Here is a 19,750-nt window from a genome sequence, read left to right as displayed (position 1 = left end):
AATAATTAATAATAATTTATTAGATTTGTATGCCACCCTTCTCTGCAGATTCGGGGCGGCTAACAAGAAGAATAGTAACAATATAACAATGTAACAAATCTAATATTTAAAAAAACATCTAAAAAACCCATCATTAAAAAACCATACAACACAAGCATACCATACATAAACTATATAAGCCTGGGGGAGGTGTCTCAGTTCCCCCATGCCTGGCGATACAGGTGGGTCTTAAGCAATTTTTAAAATAATAATAATTATTATTATTATTATTATTATTATTATTATTATTATTATTATTATTATTATTAATTGGATTTGTATGCTGCCCCTCTCTGCAGACTCAGGGTGGCATACAAATTTACGAAAGACAAGGAGGGTGGGGGCAATTCTGATCGCTGGGGGGGAGTTGATTCCAGAAGGCCGGGGTCGCCACAGAGAAGGCTCTTCCCCTGGGGCCCACCAGATGACATTGTTTAGTCGACGGGACAAGGAGAAGGCCAACTCTGTGGGACCTTATTGGCCGCTGGGATTCGTGTGGCAGAAGGCAGTTCTGGAGGTATTCTGGTCTGATGCCATGTAGGGCTTTATAGGTCAGTACCAACCCTTTGAATTGTGACCGGTAACCCCAGGATAGCTCTCGCGGCCACATTCTGGAGTTTCCGAACACTTTTCAAAGGTAGCCCCATGTAGATTGCAGTAGTCGAACCTCAAGGTGATGAGGGCATGAGTGACTGTGAGCAATGACTCCCTGTCGAAATAGGGCCGCAACTGGTGCCCCAGATGAACCTGTGCAAATGCCCTCCTTGCCACAGTCGAAAGATGATGTTCCAATGTTAGCTGTGGATTGAGGAGGATGCCCAAGTTGCTGACCCTCTCTGAGGGGGTCAATAATTCCTCTCCTCCCCAGGGTAATGAATGGACAGATGGATTTGTCCTTTGGAGCCAAAACCCACAGCCACTCCGTCTTGTCAGGGTTGAGTCTGATCCTTCCATTTATAAGCTCTGCAACAATTTTACACCTTCTTTCTCAATAATGCAATTGTTGTTCTTAAACAATACTGTATAACCAATCATAGTTAATACATTGATAGACAGCAGATTATGCTTCGCTTGAGGAATACATAATGAAAATATTGTCTCTTTAAGAAACAAACAGTTTGCTTTTCTCTCCCCAGCTGAATTAATCTTCCAATCTTTAGCTAAACAGATACTTTCCTTACTGGTATTTAGCTTTTCAAAACATTTCTTATCATTAATTAAACAATGTGTTGACCCACTATCAACAACCCATAAACCACATTTCACATTCCTGTTTTACATTCCTGATAGCCACAAAAGAATCAGCAGACACTTCTTTCTCTTGACAAAACTTTGCTAAATGTCCTGCCTTTTTGCAGTTATAGCATGTTTTTACAGAAACATTTCTAGACACAAAGTCACTTCTTGGCTTGTCTTGCTGAAGTTTTTCTTGTAGCTAATCTCTTAACAGCAAATGGTCTCTCCGCATTCCTGCTTCCTCAAGCAGACAGCCAGTAACCTCAGTCAAAGTAAGTTCATCTCTGGTCAGCACTCCTAACGATTATACATAGTCGTCATCACTGTTCCAAGGGCGCACATGGAGCTGCGGCCGCCCCCGCACCTCCGGCCCCCTCACACCCTGGCTTCTCGCCACTTCCCCCCACCCGCCCGATCCGCCTCTCTTTCTCCTCCGCTTCCCACCTTGGGGCATCGCTCCTCCCGCAGCAGGAACGCCCACCCTGCCGCTTTCACAGTCCCTTCGCCGAGAGCGCTTTCATCCCGGGCTCTCAGCGAGGGGGTTGCAGGAGAGGCGGGGCAGGTGTTCTCACAGCGGAGACCGGCAAAGGTGATTTTCAATGTAGGGCACTTGGGTGAATGTTTCGAGCGGGCTGGCAGGGGGATGTGGAGCACGCGCGCACGCACGCCCAACATTGAAAATCACTTTCGGAGACTTCCGGTCTGGCTCGGGACCGCAGCGGAGTCTCCTGGCAGGGCTCTGCCTCAAGACTCCTTCCTACCCTTCCAGAGGTCGCCAATTGCGATCGGATCGAGTCCGGATGGCTCGATCCTAGAACAGGGGGCTCCCCTCTGTCTGAGGAGCCATCGCCGAAGCTCCGGAGGCAGCGGTCTGCCCTGCAGCTCTGGATCAGGGAGAACCGGTCCTCTACCTAAAGAGGACACGGCCATAGCGATCCCACCAAACCATCGAGAAGCAAGAAAGCACGGAAAAAGTAAAGCTAAGATTTCGTTATTTGAATCGGAAAAGGAATACACTGAAGAAAGAAAACTAAGGTAAAAATTTTCATTGTTCCATGTCAAAATAAGAAGATCAGAATAAAGAAAGTTGAAAGTAAATCATTTTGAAACAAGGCGAAAGAGAAAGTTATATAGAACTTTGTATCCAAGCGCGAATCAACAGCCGGAACTTATTCTTTTACACTTTCACTTCTAGCTTTGATCGTGAACTTGAACTGATAAATACTTAAAAACAGTGAAAACTATCAAAAAAATTCTTTAAAAATGAGATTTTAAAAGACTGAATTGCCATAAAGTGAAATCATGTTGCCAATGGTTTTTTCTTTGAACTAAATTTACTGTTAAAAATATCGGAAATAAATCCCGGGCTCTAATTTCTACAGCGGAGGGATTATAACTGTCACTGATTGGATTATTATTTTTCAACAAGAAGAAACGAAATAAATTAACAAATTTAAAATGAACAGAAAGTAAAACGAACTGAAATAACACCATAAGGAACACCTTTCTCTTTTTTCTGGATTGATTACGTTTGGATCGCTACATTTGGATTATTGGCTGTCTCATTGGATTTGCTACAAAGAGATTGTTTACTTTGTTACAGGCTGTGAAAGACGGATTGACTCCATTTTAAAATTTGAAAACTACATTGAAATCAATTGAGAATTGAGACATTATAAACTTTAAGAAGATTTATTTCTACTACTGCTGACCAACGGGATTTCTTCAAATTAACATTTAAAGCTTTTTTTGAAAATAAATTAGACCTTCAATCAACAAAACTAATTTACCTAGAACAAGAAAATAAGTATACTGATACCTAATTTGTATTCTGCCCTTTTATTTGCATAGTGTAAATTCTTAAAAATCTTTTTTTTCTTTTTGCTCTCATCTTTTTCTGTTATTTTTTCTTGATTTAAAACACATGCACTGCTAACTAATACTTGGCTCCCTGCTCTATTCTACTGATATTAAGATCTCCCTTCCCCTATTTTCTCTCTTCTTTTCTACTCATATATCCTATTTTCTGTTATTTCTTCTCTTCTTTAAATTGTATTAATCAGGTTTTCTTCCTTTCTTATTGGTGTTTTTAATTTAGAGTAATAAGGTTAATTAATGTGATATTTGTTCTGAATTCTTATTGTGATTTTTAAAGAGAAAAGTATTGGTGACTAATTGATTAGGTTTGGAATTTATAGTGTTCTCTCCCATTTCGCTAATATAAAATAGTCTTAATTATAAATTTAAAATGTCAAGTACTTCAACTCATACCAAAACAGTCAAAAAGCAAACAGGGGCTGCGGCTTCATCACCCCAAGCATCACCCCATCCTTCCCCGGCACAACAGGTTTTATCTGTAACTATGTTTACCAAAGAGAAGGAGAAGGAGAAAGAGAAATCACAGCAACCCACACTTGCTTCAATACAAGAGACATTGAATGCTATGAAAGATTTTATGTTTAAATCTCAAGAAGATGCTACCCAGCAAAGAGAAGCCATCAAAACAGAGATGGCTGAAATGAAAGCAGACACAGAAGAAATGAAGGAGCAGATGAAGGAGATCCAACAAACCCTGAAGGAGAGTGAAGACAGAGTGAAATCAGTTGAAGAAAAGACTGACAAAATGGCGAAAAGAATGGACTACTTTGAGGATAGAGCTGGTTCTCGATATAGAAGATATGATGAATCGATTACACATCTGGAAATGCAACGTGCTTCGTATGGGCTACGATTTCAAAATATAATAGAAGAGAAAGATGAAGATTTAAAGGCTACCATGACCAAAACCATTGGAGGGATCCTTCAGATGGACCCCACCAAAATAATAAAAGAAATCGATGAAGTCTTCAGAATTTCAAATAGCTACATACGTCGCCACAATCTTCCAAGAGAGATTCACATTAAATTTGTAAGGAAAACTCTGAGAGATGACATCTTGCACTGGGCAAGAACGGGACAACTGCAGCATCAAGGAAAAGAAGTTAAGATCTTAAAACAAGTCCCAAGAAGTGTCAGAGAAAGTAGAAGAGACTATCACTTTCTGACTAAAATCTTGATTAAAGAAAATATAACTTTCCGCTGGCTTATTCCACAAGGACTATCATTAACCTGGAAATCTACAAGATACAAATTGGAAAACTTAGACCAGGCAAGACACTTTTTTGAAACAGTGGAATAAGCGAAATGGAACAACTGACAAAGGAACTGGCAGCATTGCAGGCGGAAGCCGTGGGAGCACCAGTACAACAAGAAGAAGAGCAGGACCAAGGTGCAGGAAGGAAACAACCACAGTGAGAAACCAAAAAATATAATAAATGACCACATTGAAAGACTTAAAATTTTTCTCAGTAAATGTTAACGGACTTAATGAACCAAGAAAAAGAAAAAAAATGTTTGCTAAAATCAAAAGCCAAAAAGCTCAAATTACAATATTACAAGAAGTACATATAGAAAAAAGTAATCAAAATTTATTATTAAATTCTAAAATTGGAAATATGTATGCTGCATTAGCAGATCAAAAAAAAAGAGGAGTAGTGATATATGTTGAGAACTCTATAAATTCCAAACAAATATACAAGGATGATGAAGGTAGAATTTTGATTGTCCAAATTAATATTGAACCTAGACCTCTTACTATTGTTTCTATTTATGCCCCTAATGAAGACCAAATGACATTTTATAAGAAACTGCATCAAAAAATAATAGATTTAAATGTGGAAAATATGTTAATAATTGGAGATTTTAATGCCATACAAATAGAAAATTGGACCACTCGAGGTGGGGGGGGGGGGGAATACCAAAAAGAAAAAAAGGAATTTGTTACCCTCCACCTTTCAAAAAATGAAAACAGAACTATTATTAAATGATATTTGGAGGGAAAGACATCCACAAAAGAGACAATATACTTTTTATTCTAATCCCCATAAAATCTGGACAAGAATAGATATGGTATGGGCTTCTAAAATGGCTGCAGAATATATAAAAGAGGTAGAAATAGATGTTAATACATGGGCAGATCATAATCCTTTAATAGTTTACATTAGAACTAACAAAAAGTATTTCAACTGGCAAATGAATAGAAATATTTTGAAAGAGAATAAATACAAGGATTGAATTGAGAAAGAATTAAAAATATTTTTTGAAATTAACAAAAATACAGACACTACTCCCCAAAATCTGTGGGATACAAGTAAAGCATATATAAGAGGATTAACAATATCTTATACGGCTAAATATAATAAGGAAAATAAAAAAAAATATGAACAATTAATAATTGAGTTAAAACATTTAGAATTATTATCGCAACAAAACACAAAAAATAAAGAACTTAAAAGAAAAATAGATGTAATTAGACATAAAATTAGATTGGCAGAACAAAGTCAAGTGGCGGAAAAAATAAAAAGAGCTAAACAAAATTATTTTGAACATGCTAATAAACCGGGCAGATGGCTTGCATATAAACTTAGAAAACAGAGGCAATCAAAAATAATTAAAAATTTAGAAGATAAAGATGGAAAAATGAAATATGATACAGAAGGAAAAGCAAATATAGTACAAAATTTCTTTAATGAATTATATAAGAAAGAGAACATTGATGAAGAGGAAGTTTTTAAATATTTGGAATATTCTGATTTACCGCAATTGTCAGAAGAACAACAGGCAACTATGGAAGGACCTATAACAATGGAAGAACTCCTTTTAATCATTAAAAAACAGAAAAATAATAAAGCTACTGGGCCAGATGCCATTCCGGCAGAATGGTACAAAATAGAAAATGAAACAATAAGAAACAATATGTTACAAATTTTTAATGAATGTAGATTGGATGGTAAAATTCCCAAGTCTTGGTCTGAATCTTTAACAACTTTAATTCATAAATCAGGTACAGCAATGGAAAAAATTAAAAATTATAGACCAATATCGTTATTGAATGTTGACTACAAAATATTTACCGCAATTTATGCAGACAGATTAAAAAGGATTATAAATAAGATCATTCACCAAGACCAGAATGGTTTTTTACCAGGTAGACAAATTAAAAATAATCTTAGAACAATTATTAATGTATTAGAATACTATGAACAACATCCGGAGAAAACATTATCATTAATGTTTTTAGATGCCCAAAAAGCCTTTGATAACGTCAATTGAACATTTATAAAAATGCAATTAAACAAAATGAGATTTGGTCCAAAATTTGTAAATTTAATAGATGCTATCTATTCGGAACAAACTACCAAAATTATATTAAACAACGAACAGTTGGAAGCATTTAAAATAAACAAAGGAGTTCGACAAGGATGTCCTATATCACCTCTATTATTTATTATGTCCTTGGAAACGTTATTAATAAAAATAAGAGCAGATCCAAAAATAAAAGGTTTAACCGTTGGTAAGGAGATATATAAAGTTCAAGCTTTCGCAGACGACTTGACTTTTATAATTGAAGATCCAATAACAACAGTCCCATTGCTAATTCAGACAATAGAGCAGTATGGAAAGGTGGCAGGCTTAAAAATAAACAAAAATAAGACACAATTTATAACTAAAAATATGAATACAATACAAGAAAGCAAATTGGAACGCATCTCTGGAATACAGATAGTTAAAAAAGTCAAATATTTGGGAATATGGCTAACAGCCAAAACAATAACATTAAAAAATGATAACTACACAAAATTAATTATGGAAATTAAAAAAGACTTAGAAATTTGGAATAACTTAAAAATATCCTTTTTGGGAAGAGTGGCCACAATCAAGATGAATATTTTGCCTAAAATTCTATTTTTGTTTCAGGTAGTCCCAATAAACCCAGGGGGGAATTTTTTAGAGATTTGACAAATATGGTTAAAAAAATTTATGGCAAGGGAAAAAAGCAAGAATAAAGATAAACATGTTAGAAGACATCAAAGAAAGGGGAGGATTTGCCTTACCTAATTGGAAATTATATTATCAGGCAGCTGCCTTAACATGGATTAAAGATTGGATAACTTTAGAAAACAAAAGAATTTTAAATTTAGAAGGACACGACCTCTTGCTCGGCTGGCATGCCTTTGTGTGGTATGATAAGGATAAAACCCACTCGTATTTTAAAAGACACACATTAAGAAAATACCTATTGGAAGTGTGGAAAGATATTAAAAAAAATCATTTTTTAACCATCCCTGAATGGGTTGCCCCTCTAGAAGCAATAGTACACCCAAATTCTATCAAAGATATGAAAATAATAAGATATAAGGACTTACTAGATGATCAAATGAAATTAAAATCTAGAATTAGATTACAAGAAGAAGGGACAACAATAGACTGGTGGCACTACGCACAGATTCGATCTAGATACCAGAAAGATAGTGTACTCTATATTTTCAACAAGAATAAAAACTTATTGAGTAATTTAATTACTATCAACCCAATTAGAACAATTGGGAAAATATACAAATATCTCATTGCTCTTAAAAATATAGATATAACCCTAAAAGATAACATAATAAATTGGTGCAAAAATTTAGGAAAAGACATAGATATAGATACATGGGAGAAAGTCTGGACCTACAACTGGAAAATAACAAAGTCAGTATCCCTAAAAGAAAATCAGATCAAAATGTTTTATAGATGGCACCTTCCTCCAAATAGGATAGCAAAAATGTTTCCCAAAACTTCCCCGTTATGCTGGAAATGCAAAAAAGAAATAGGATCTTATTACCACCAATGGTGGACATGCAGTAAAGCCAGAATATATTGGAAGATGATAGAGAAAATGATAAAAGAAATAGTAAAGCAAGATATAGAAATTACCCCAGAATTTTATTTATTAGGAATTACTAATCATACTTACAAGAAAGAAATTTTATACTTAATTATACATATACTAACTGCGGCTAGGATAATGTTTGCGCAAAATTAGAAAGGGGAAGATATCCCCAAAGAAGAAGAAGTCATCGCAAAAATATTAGATTGCGCAGAAATGGATATGATGACAAAACGCTTAAATGATCAAGAAGATACTAAATTCTATGAAACATGGAACAAAGTTTATATGTGGATAGATAAAAAAAAGAAAAAGAAAATTGAGATATGTAAAAAAATAAAAAAAATAAAAAAATAATAATAATAAGTATGGAAAAATGTTTTAGTAAGATTTTTTTTCTTTTAAGAATTATAACAGAATTAGTTTATATGTAAAGAAGTATTATTAGAAGAGTTTTGATTTTATCTTAGTAATAGATTAAATATGAAATGTATTCAATTATGTATTCTTTTTTCTGTATTGGAACTTATACTTTTGAGATAAGCGGGGAAAATATATCCCCTCATTTTATGTTCAATGTATGTATGTTTGTATGTCTATTTTAAGAAAATTAATTAAAAAATTGGGGAAAAAAAGAAAATCACTTTCGCCAGTCTCCGCTGTGAGAAGAACAGAGAGAAAGCAAGAGAGAGACAGAGAAAGAAAACAAGAGAAAGAGAGAGAGAGAGAGAAAGAGGGGGGGAAGAAAGAGATAGCAAGAGAGAGAGAACAAGAGAGAGAAAGCAAGAGAGAGACAGAGAAAGAAAACAAGAGAGAGAAAGTGAGAAAAAGAGAGAGCAAGAGGGGGAGAGAGAGAGAGAAAGAGAGAGAGAGAGATGAGAGAGGAAGAAAGCAAGAGAGAGAGGAAGAAAGCAAGAGAGAGAGAGACAGAGAAAGCAAGAGAGAGAGAGAAGAGTGGAAGTAAGAGAGAGAGAAATGATAGAAAAAAGGGGAGAAAAAAAAGAGAAATGAGAAAATGATTGAGGCAGAGAATGACAGGAAAGAGAGAGAAACACAGAGAGAAGTGACTTGATTTAAAGTATATGGTAAAAGCACTTAAGTAATAACAAAGAAAAAAAACCGTAGTCTTCACCTGTTTTTATTAATAGTTATGTTTTTGGTTTTGCTGGTTGTTTTAGTTTTAATAGTAATGGATTTTGGTTTTTTTAAATTATTAATTTCTTTTAATAAAAAAAGAAGGGATTTATTTATTTATTTATTTATTTGTTTGTTTATTTATTTATTTTTATGCCGCCCAGTCCCAAAGGGACTGCCGCTCAGACACTATACTTTTCCACCCACACCGAAAAAAAATTAGAGGGAACATTGGTCGTCATAGCTGTCATCAAGTGAAGATAAGACAATGTGGAGCCGGGGTGGCGCAGCAGGTAGAGTGCTGTACTGCAGGCTACAGAAGCTGACTGTAGATTTGTAAGTCAGCAGTTCAAATCTCATCACTGGCTTAAGGTTGACTCAGCCTTCCATCCTTCCGAGGTGGGTAAAATGAGGACCCGGATTGTGGGGGCAATAGGCTGGCTCTGTTAAAAGGTGCTATTGCTAAGCCGGCCTGAGTCTAAGGAGAAGGGTGGCATAAAAATTGAATAAATAAATAAATGTACACTTGAGGAATCTCTGAGAAAATAAGCTCTTTTTCATGCAGCTCTACCAAAATCTCCTTTATCACAGTCAAATGAGTTAGCATGCCTCCATTCTGGGCTAAGCGGGTACAAAAAGGTTTCCTTGTTAACTGTATATGTGCTCCAACACTGTCCCACACATATGTTATACGCAAAATGTCCCAACACTTGGCAGCCGAACTTTCACCATGAATGTGAGTTAGTTGCATGTCATCAAGTGTAAAGCCTTTAAAGCTGTGAGCCTTATCATTGTCCCAGTCAAAGTCTCTTTCTTCTTGGCATCCTCCTCCACATCAGGATCCAAGGCAGTCAAGTCAGGTGGATTAGCAACAATGCACCACAGTCCCTCACATTTCAACAACATCGCACATTTTGTAGACCATGTGTTGTAGTTGCTTCATCCAACTGAGCAATGGAGAAAGCCTTGATGGGCTGGAATGTTGCCATCTTAATAATACTGTTACAACAATACTAACTGTAATACAGTGCTGGCCAAATTAAACCACACATTCAAAAATTACAGCCACTGCCACTGGGCCCATAACCAATGTTAGTATGTCTCAGTGTAGCCCTGTGCAAAATCTTAGACATATATACACTCAGCAGAGTTATTGTAGTGATGTAGAAATGTGGGGTAGCCAGTAAATACACAGACTTAGTACCTACAATATTATTATTTACAAATATGTACAAACATCAACAATACAGTACAAACCACACACAGCTACTCTCAAAGATAACTCCCCCCACAGGGAATGTACTGGCGCCCTCTTATGGCTAAACCAGTCAAAGCTCTTAAAGACATATTACATCTTTACTGTCACAGACTACCATTGGTACTTTACTCCATGGCAACCCCAAAACAGGTGGCTACCAATGCCCTGGTAGGCAGATTATTTTTTTCCTATTTTTCCTCCCACAACATGCATCTTGTACTGCAGTAAGTTTTATATACTGAAAAATGGTAATTTTTGTTTATTATGCTTAATTATGAAAGTGGATTTTATATATGTATGTGTATATAGAGCATTGGAAAATTGATAGTTTGACGAGGTCCCACTCATCATCTTCAGGCTGGTGTTTCTGTCATTGTTCTAGGGCGAACACTGCGAGACCTGAGCTGCCTTCCTTCTATAAATACTGGTGGCTGGGTGTGGTTTGATGGCTCAGCAATTGCCTGCTGTGTAGAAACTTCCTGGTGAGTCAGTGGGGTAACACCTGGGGTCGTTGATGTAGCTGAAGTATGCTGATTAGTTAATGGTCGTAGATTAGGCGTGATATCCTGAGTAGTTGGAGCTTGCAGGCTACTTGATCGTTTTGCAATGTGTGTTCTGAGTCTGATTTCAGTTTCTATGGCTGGGATAGGTTTGAGGGCTGGTTTCCAGATGTCCCGCCTACCTGTTTATTTCTGCTTTGTGCTTGTAAATATATATATATATTTGTAAATATATATGGTTACCATATATCTAAATAATACTTGTTTAGCATACTAAATCTGTGTCGTTACTGGCTGTATCACACATCCGCACTCTTACCTTAAACTCTGCTCTGCATATGTTGAAGATCTCGCAGCCTAGCTGCACTGAGACATACTAACACATGAGAACAAAACTGAGAAATGGCAGTTGTCAAAAATAATGTCAAAACAGTAACATCCTTCAAAAAGCTACTCTGTAGACTTTTCCCATTTTTAAAAATTCATTGCTCATTTATATAACAAAATGTACTGTTAGGAATATGTATTTCTTTCCACATTTTCCTATCCTAAAAAGCTTGGATTAGTTTATATAATTTTGGAAAAATACAGATGTTGGCCAGTGGAGGAGGCAATTACTTTTTCCACAACTATTTGCCTTACATACAGTCCTATGGCTTTTAAGATGGCCTTTTTTTAATACAGTCCACTGGGTGCTCGCTCCTGCCATTTTATCCCTCCCCTTTAATTCATTATTTAAATATTCCCCCATTGCATTAAAATTTGTTTTTCTGAAATCCAATACTTTGGTTGCAGTATAGGATTGCTCACAATCAGTTTTTACATCAAACCACAAACATACATGGTCACTGCAACCTAAATTTTCTCCCATCTTGACCTCTGAAACCCAATTCCCATTTGTAAAAACTAAATCTAGAATATTCTCCCCTCTAGTCGGTGTCCTAACCACCTGTACCAGAGCTGCTCCTGTAAAGGCCTCTACTATATTCTTACTTTTGCATGTAAGGGCACTAGGGATATTCCAGTCAACATCAAGCATGTTGAAATCACCCATAACCACAATATCTCCCTTTACTGTCATTTGGGTAATTTCATCCACCATCTTGTTGTCATATTCCTCAGATTGTATGCAAACCCAGAGAGTCTCCAGATCTTTACATGTATTTTGAATTAGTATTGTTTTTAGACTTTTCTTAACATAAATGACTACTCTGCCTCCACTTCTCTCTATTCTATTCTTCCTATACAATGTACCTCTGGAACCACCTGCTACCGCATGAATCCCAGCGACCGATAAGGTCCCACAGAGTTGGCCTTCTCCGGGTCCCATCGACTAAATAATGTCATTTGGCGGGCCCCAGGGGAAGAGCCTTCTCTGTGGAAGCCCCGGCCCTCTGGAACTAACTCCCCCCGGAGATTAGAACTGCCCCCACCCTCCCTGTCTTTCGTAAACTACTCAAGACTTACTTATACCGCCAGGCTTTCCCCCAGGCTTCTTTTTATACTTTGTTTTATGTTTGGTATGAATGTGCTGTTTGGTTTTTAAAATAATGATAGGGTTTTATATTTGTAGGACAGAGCAATTGTTGGATGAGATTTGCAGTTGCCAGTTGTTAGACCATTCAGCTACATAGTCAAGGTCCTTTTGAAGGGTAGAAGTATTATCGGAGGTATTAAATAGCTTAACATCATCAGCAAAGAGAACACAATTGCTTGTAATTTTGTCACAGAGATCGTTTATGTAGAGTATAAAGAGAGTAGGTTCTAGGACACTGCCTTGGGGAACGCCACTGTTAACTGGAGCAGGATTAGATATGGCATTACCTATTTTGACCACCTGTTGTCTGTTTGACAGGAATGCTGATATTTAATTGTGCTGAGATGCCATAAGATTTTAGTTTCATAAGAAGTTTGTCGTGAACTACTGAATCAAAGGCTTTGCACAGGTCTATGTAGATTGCATCAATTGATTTACGCTGGTCAGTTTGGGTAGTCCAAATATTTTTTGCAGTGTAAAAGTTGCAGGTTGCAGAATAATTTTTTTCTGAAACCGAATTGTTTGTTGGAAAGTAAGTTATTTGTTTCAAGGTGGAGTGTAATGGATTGGTTAATGATGGATTCCATGACTTTGCAAGTGACACAAGTCAAGGAGATTGGTCTATAATTTTCAACATTGCTAGGATCACCCTTTTTGAAAATAGGGATGACCGTGGCTAGAGACCAGAGTTTAGGTAGGGAGCTTGTTGTAAAAGATATTTTAAAAATTATGCTTAGGGGTTCAGCCAGAGTTGAGGAGTGTTTTTAAAAAAAGTATGCACATAGTCCATCTGGTTCGATAGATAGAGATGGTTTTAGGTTGTGCAGTGATTTCTTAACGTTTTCTTTGGTAAAGTTGATTTGTGTTAGATCATTGAAGTTAGTTGGGGTGCGACTAGGAAATGCTGGGCATGAGCCATTACTATTCACAAAGACAGAGCTGAAGAAGTTGTTAAAGAGTTTGGCTTTAATTGTTTCATCAATATACTCTGTCATTTGGTCCCATAAGTGGTGGGATGGATCTAGAGTCTTTAAGTTTGTTGTTTATAAAGTTATAGAAGGCACGAGTGGATTTCGTGCGTAGGAGGTTTTCTTTTTGTTTGATATGATAGTTGATACATTCATTCTTTATTTGATAACATAAATTTTTATAGCGGTTTTTAAAGTTTGCAACATAGCCTGTTTTGTTTTTACACCAAAGTAATCTTTTTATGGATTGTAGCTTTCTTATTTTTATGGATAATTTATTTCTCTTGGTTTTGGTGTATATTAGCGGTACATGTGATTTTATGACTCTTTGGATCTTGAGCAGAAATTTATTGTAATAGTCATCTACAGTGATACAGCCAGATAATATTGTGCTTCAATCAAGAGATGAGAGGTCAGAGTCTATGTTGTCATAGTTGGCCTTCTTAAAGTTGAAATTTATTGTTCTGCTTTTGATGTTGTTTATGAGAGGACGTACATTAAGGCAAAAGTTGATTGTGCTGTGATCATTGTTAGAAAAGGGTTCTCTTACTTGGAGTTCATAAATTGAGTGTAAACTGTTGCAGAACATGAGAGCTAGGCAGTTGTTGAGTCTGGTGTTGTCAGTAACTAGTTGCACTAGCCCTAGACTAGTGATAGCATGGTAGAGGGTTGAGTGAATGGGTTCAGTTGTACATTCATTTAGGGACCAGTTAATATGTGGTAGGTTTAGGTCGCCAAGAAATAGGAGGGGAGGTTGGTAGGAGGTTGCCCACGTTAGTAGTTAGGTTAACTTGTTTGCGTGTGAGATGTCATAGTCAGAGGCTCTATAGCATAGGAGGAAGCAGAGTATGGTGTCTGAGGTTAGTTCACAGATGATAGTTTCAGGGAGGTAAAGTTCTTGTTTAACTTGGATTTGCTTTATGTTGAGTGATTTCTTGTAGAAGATTGCAACTCCACCTCCTCTACGGGTTTCGCAATCAGATCGGAAAATGTGGTAGTCTTTTGTAGTGATAATGGAGTCGGGGAGGGATGTTGTTAACCATGTTTCGCTTATAAAAATAATGTCAAATTTGGTGGGTTTTAGTAAGCGAAAGAGTTTGGGTAGTTTGTTAGCAATGCTTCTTGCATTTATTAGTTTACATTTAATGTTAGAAGTGGTTGATGATGAGGAAGTAAGGGCGTGCATTCCTAATCTTGGTTGAATGGGAAGTTAGTTTTGGTTGGAGATGGGCAGGTAGTTAGGATGGATTTGAGAGGTAGTTATTTGAGGGTTGAGGTATATGGTGGGTTGTTCTTGGTTGATGGTGAATTGTAGGCTGGTATGGTATTGGGTCTTGGTTTTGATGCAGCCAGCTCGGTAGTCAATGTGTAGAGGCAAGATGGCGCTGAAGGCAGATGTCCATCCCACTGCTGCAAACCGAAAGTAGATAAAAGACCCCCAAAATGGGGAAAAGTAGTTACAATCTTTTAAAAGTAGAGAAAAGTAAGGGAAAGACCTCAGGCAATCCAGAGGGGAGATTTTCTGAGCGAAAAGCCATAAGAGATTTCAAACAAACCATAAGGAATTGCGAAGATCCTGAGGGGAGAATTCCTAAGCAAAAAGTCATTCGTGGTGAGAGCTCAGCTACCAAGTGTTGAGACATTTTGCAGAGGATATATGTGTGGGACAGTGTTCGAGCAGATATACAATTAACAATTGACTGTGATGAAAGAGATTTTGGCAGAGCTGCATGAAAAAGCTTATTTTCTCAGAGATTCATCAAGTGTACATTATCTTATCTTCGCTTGATGACAGCTATGATGCTTATGTATCATCGTTAGGTGTACTGTCCAAAGATGAACTTACTTTAACTGAGATTACTGGGCGTCTGCTGGAAGAAGTAAGTCTGCATAAAGACCCTTTGCAGTTTAAAGAAGAAAAGCCTCAGCAAAAGCTTTTTGTATCTAGAAACAGTTCTGTTAGAACTTGTTACAAATGTAAAAAACAAGGATATATCGCAAAGTTTTGTTGATGGAAAAAGTGCCTGGTGATATCTTTGTGGCTGCCAGGAATGTAAAACAAACCAAGAATGTTAAAAGTGATTTATGGGTTGTTGATAGTGGGTCGACACATTGTTTAATTAATAATAAGAAATGTTTTGAGAAGCTAAATGCTAGTAGGGAAAGTATTTGTTTAGCTAATGACTGGAAAATTAATGCTTCTGGCTATTTCTTAAAGAAGCAGTGTTCTCATTATATATTCCTCAGGCAAAGTGTAATCTGCTGTCTGTTAATGTATTAACCAAGATGGGTTATACAGTATTGTTTAAAAATGACCATTGCATTATTGAAAAAGAGGGGTGTAAAATTGTTGCTGAGTTTAAAGATGGTTTATATGTAGTTTATGTAGGAAAACAAGCAAAAACAAATGCCATGTTTAACAATGTAAAACCATATGATAATTGTATTCATCTTATGCACAGAAAAATGGGGCAATTGGTGAAAAAGACAATTGGGCTTGTTGATGGTATCAAACTTAAACCATGTTCTAGATATGTAGATTGCAACATTTGCCATGAAGAGAAAAGCAAGGTTACCCCTGCAAACCGTTATGAAGGTTTTAAAACTAAGGCTATCTTGGAACTAGTGTTTATTGATGTAATAGGTCTATTGAGAACAACTAGTTATGATGGTTCGCAGTTTATTTTAAGCATTGTGGATCATTATTCCAGGGTTGGCTTTGTGTGGGCAATGAAGATGAAGGCAGATACTTATAGGTTGTTTTGTAACTGGCTGAAATGTGTGGAAAGAAGAATGACTAATAAGGGTGTTAGTGTGGTCTCTGATAATGGTACAGAATTTACAAACGAGGTTTGTTGACTTGCTGAAGGATTTTGGTATAGAACATAGGCTGTCAGCGCCTTATAGGCCACAGCATAATGCATTTGTTGAGAGGAGAGGCCAAACACTACATGCCATGATGTGAACCATGATAAGGGATTTTGGTTTGTCAGGACAGGTGTGGTCTGAGGCGTTGCTGTGTGCAAATGTGGTCTTAAATAATGTTGTTCACTCAGCTACTGGAGAGATACCATTCACAAGGTGGTATGGTAGGAAGCCTGACTTAAGCTATCTTCATCTGTTTGGAGCACCAGCATGGGTGCATATTCCATCTCAGGTTAGGAGAAAAGTTCAGCATAGAGCAAGGTTGTTGTATTTTGTTGGTTTTTACAATAACCATAGATATTTTTAAGTTCTGGGATAAGAACACTGGTGTGTGCAGCTACAGCGCAAGCACCAAGTTCCTGGAACATACTGGATGGAATAAGGTAGAACATCCTAAAGGAACAAGTAAAGAAGTTGTCATTCAGTCTCCATTGTTTGTAGAGAAGAAGGATACCTGCCAGAGACTGCCTAGCAGTGCTGGAAGCAAGTCTGAAGGGTCAGATGGTGAGGAGTTATCGGTTGAGAAAACTCCTGGTATTAGTGAGAGTGCTCCAATAGTGGATATTAAGAGTGAAGTGAAGGAAGAGCCAGTGCCAAGTGCTAGCAATGTTGTTGTTCCAAGGAGAGGTTCTAGGGTTAGGAAAGAACCTGACAGGTACAAGGCTAATGTAGCTTGTGCAGTTGTGGAACCATCGCATTATGGAGAACTTAAAATGTTTCCGCATAGAGAGAAGAAGCATTGACATGGTGCTATGAGAAAAGAGTTAGTTGCCATGAAAGAGTTGGGAGCTTATGAAGAAATTCAATTGCCTCCCGGAGAACATTTAGTGGGATCTCGTTGAGTCTATAAAGTCAAGACTGGATCCAATTATGCTATTAAGTATGAAGCTAGATTGGTAGTGCAGGGGTTTTCCCAGATGGTGGGTGACTATGATGAAGTATTTGCTCCAAGTTTGAGAACAGCAACTCTGAGGACAGCATTAGTATGGGTGCACAGTGTTGTGTGCACCACGTTGATGTGGAAACCGCATATCTGCACATGCCATTGCAGCATAAAATCTTTGTGAGAATTCTGCCTGGTGTCAATCATGACAAGGGTTGATGTTGGAAGCTGAAGAAAATCTTGTATGGATTGAAGCAATCTGGATTCGATTGGAACTCCATGATTGTGAAAGCATTAGAGAATATAGAATTTCATATGAGTAAGGCTGATCCCTGTATGTTCTCTGATTGGAAGCTTGTCATATTTGGGACTTTGGTCACGGCCTGATACCTCGTATAGCGTTAATCAGTTGGCACATGGAACCGCCTGAATACCATTGGAAGGCTGTTAAGAGGATTTTACGGTATTTAAAAGGTACCCTGAATCATGGTCTATATTTGGAACCCGATGATAGTTTGAAACTGGTAGCTTATGCGGATGCTAGTTTTGCCTCTGACATTGTGACCAGAAAGTCTACTACCGGTTTAGTGATTCTTTTTGGAGGAGCCTTGATAGGGTGGAAGTCAATGAGACAGCAAGACATTAATCTGTACACAATGGAGGCCGAGTTTGCCAGTCTGTCGAAGTTGTGTACGGATTTGGTGATATATTTTGCAGTTGCTGTTGGATTTAGGTTTGGAAAGCACACAGACTTAAGAAATTATAATGTAAGAGAATGTGTTAAAGATAGCTTGATGGAACTAAAGTACTGTGAGAGTACTGACAATATCGCTGACAATTTCACCAAGGAGCAAGGAGCTAAACTACATATTGGCAATTGTACCAGTTATAACCTGAAGCAGTAATTGTAACTGTATTTAACTATTGTCAACCCCAAGGGGGGAGATTGTTAGTACATGGTACTCACCAGTATTTGGTGTTGCCATGTATGTAAACTACCAATTGTAGTTTGTATCTTTATAGATACAATATACCTTTAAGGACTTTGGCTGGTTCACCATAAGAAGGTGCCAACACTCTCTCCCGAGGATGATGCTGGATAGCTCATTCATTCTTTACCTTTACCTTGTGGAGGGAGTATATTTTGCTTCGTGCTGCTATGTGCGGTTTGTTGTTTATTTCTGCTTTGTGCTTGTAAATATATATATATATATATATATATTTATAAATATATATGTTTACAATATATGTAAATAATACTTGTTTAGCATACTAAATCTGTGTCGTTACTGGCTGTATCACACATCCACACTCTTACCTTAAACTCTGCTCTGCGTATATTGAAGATCTCACAGCCTAGCTGCACCGAGATATACTAACATATGAGAACAAAACTGAGAAATGGTAGTGGTCAAAAATAATATCAAAACAGTAACATCCTTCAAAAAGCTACTCTATAGACTTTTCCCATTTTTAAAAATTCATTGCTCATTTATATAACAAAATGTACTGTTAGGAATATGTATTTCTTTCCACATTTTCCTATCCTAAAAAGCTTGGATTAGTTTATATAATTTTGGAAAAATACAGATGTTGGCCAGTGGAGGAGGCAATTACTTTTTCCACAACTATGCCTTACATACAGTCCTGTGGCTTTTAAGATGGCCTTTTTAAATACAGTCCACTGGGTGCTCGCTCCTTCCATTTTATCCCTCCCCTTTAATTCATTATTTAAATATTCCCCCATTGCATTAAAATTTGTTTTTCTGAAATCCAATACTTTGGTTGCAGTATAGGATTGCTCAAAATCAGTTTTTACATCAAACCACAAACATACATGGTCACTGCAACCTACATTTTCTCCCACCTTGACCTCTGAAACCCAATTCCCATTTGTAAAAACTAAATTTAGAATATTCTCCCCTCTAGTCGGTGTCCTAACCACCTGTACCAGAGCTGCTCCTGTAAAGGCCTCTACTATATTCTTACTTTTGAATGTAAGGGCACTAGGGATATTCCAGTCAACATCAAGCATGTTGAAATCACCCATAACCACAGTATCTCCCTTTACTGTCATTTGGATAATTTCATCCACCATCTTGTTGTCATATTCCTCAGATTGTATGCAAACCCAGAGAGTCTCCAGATCTTTACATGTATTTTGAATTAATGTTGTTTTTAGGCTTTCCTTAACATAAATGGCTACTCTGCCTCCCCTTCTCTCTATTCTATTCTTCCTATACAATGTACCTCCAGAACCACCTGCTACCGCACGAATCCCAGCGATTGATAAGGTCCCACAGAGTTGGCCTTCTCCGGGTCCCGTCGACTAAATAATATCATTTGGCGAGCCCCAGGCAAGAGCCTTCTCTGTGGCAGCCCCGGCCCTCTGGAACTAACTCCCCGCGGAGATTGCAACTGCCCCCACCCTCCCTGTGTTTCATAAACTATTCAAGACTCACTTATACCGCCAGGCATGGGGGAGTTGAGACACCTTTCCCCCAGGCTTCTTTTTATACTTT

The 19,750-nt window shown here is 37.3% G+C and overlaps 1 protein-coding gene across 3 annotated transcripts in view; it reads left to right on the top strand.

Annotated features, from left to right (window-relative positions):
- SUGCT (succinyl-CoA:glutarate-CoA transferase) overlaps positions 1-19,750 on the top strand; it is a 417,742-nt gene that overhangs the window by 192,730 nt on the left and 205,262 nt on the right. The window lies entirely within an intron of this gene.

Source organism: Erythrolamprus reginae, chromosome Z (assembly GCF_031021105.1).
Source record: "Erythrolamprus reginae isolate rEryReg1 chromosome Z, rEryReg1.hap1, whole genome shotgun sequence".
Lineage (NCBI taxonomy): Eukaryota > Metazoa > Chordata > Lepidosauria > Squamata > Dipsadidae > Erythrolamprus > Erythrolamprus reginae.
The sequence above is the reverse complement of the archived record's forward strand: the minus strand, read 5'-3'. Positions and strand labels throughout refer to the sequence as shown.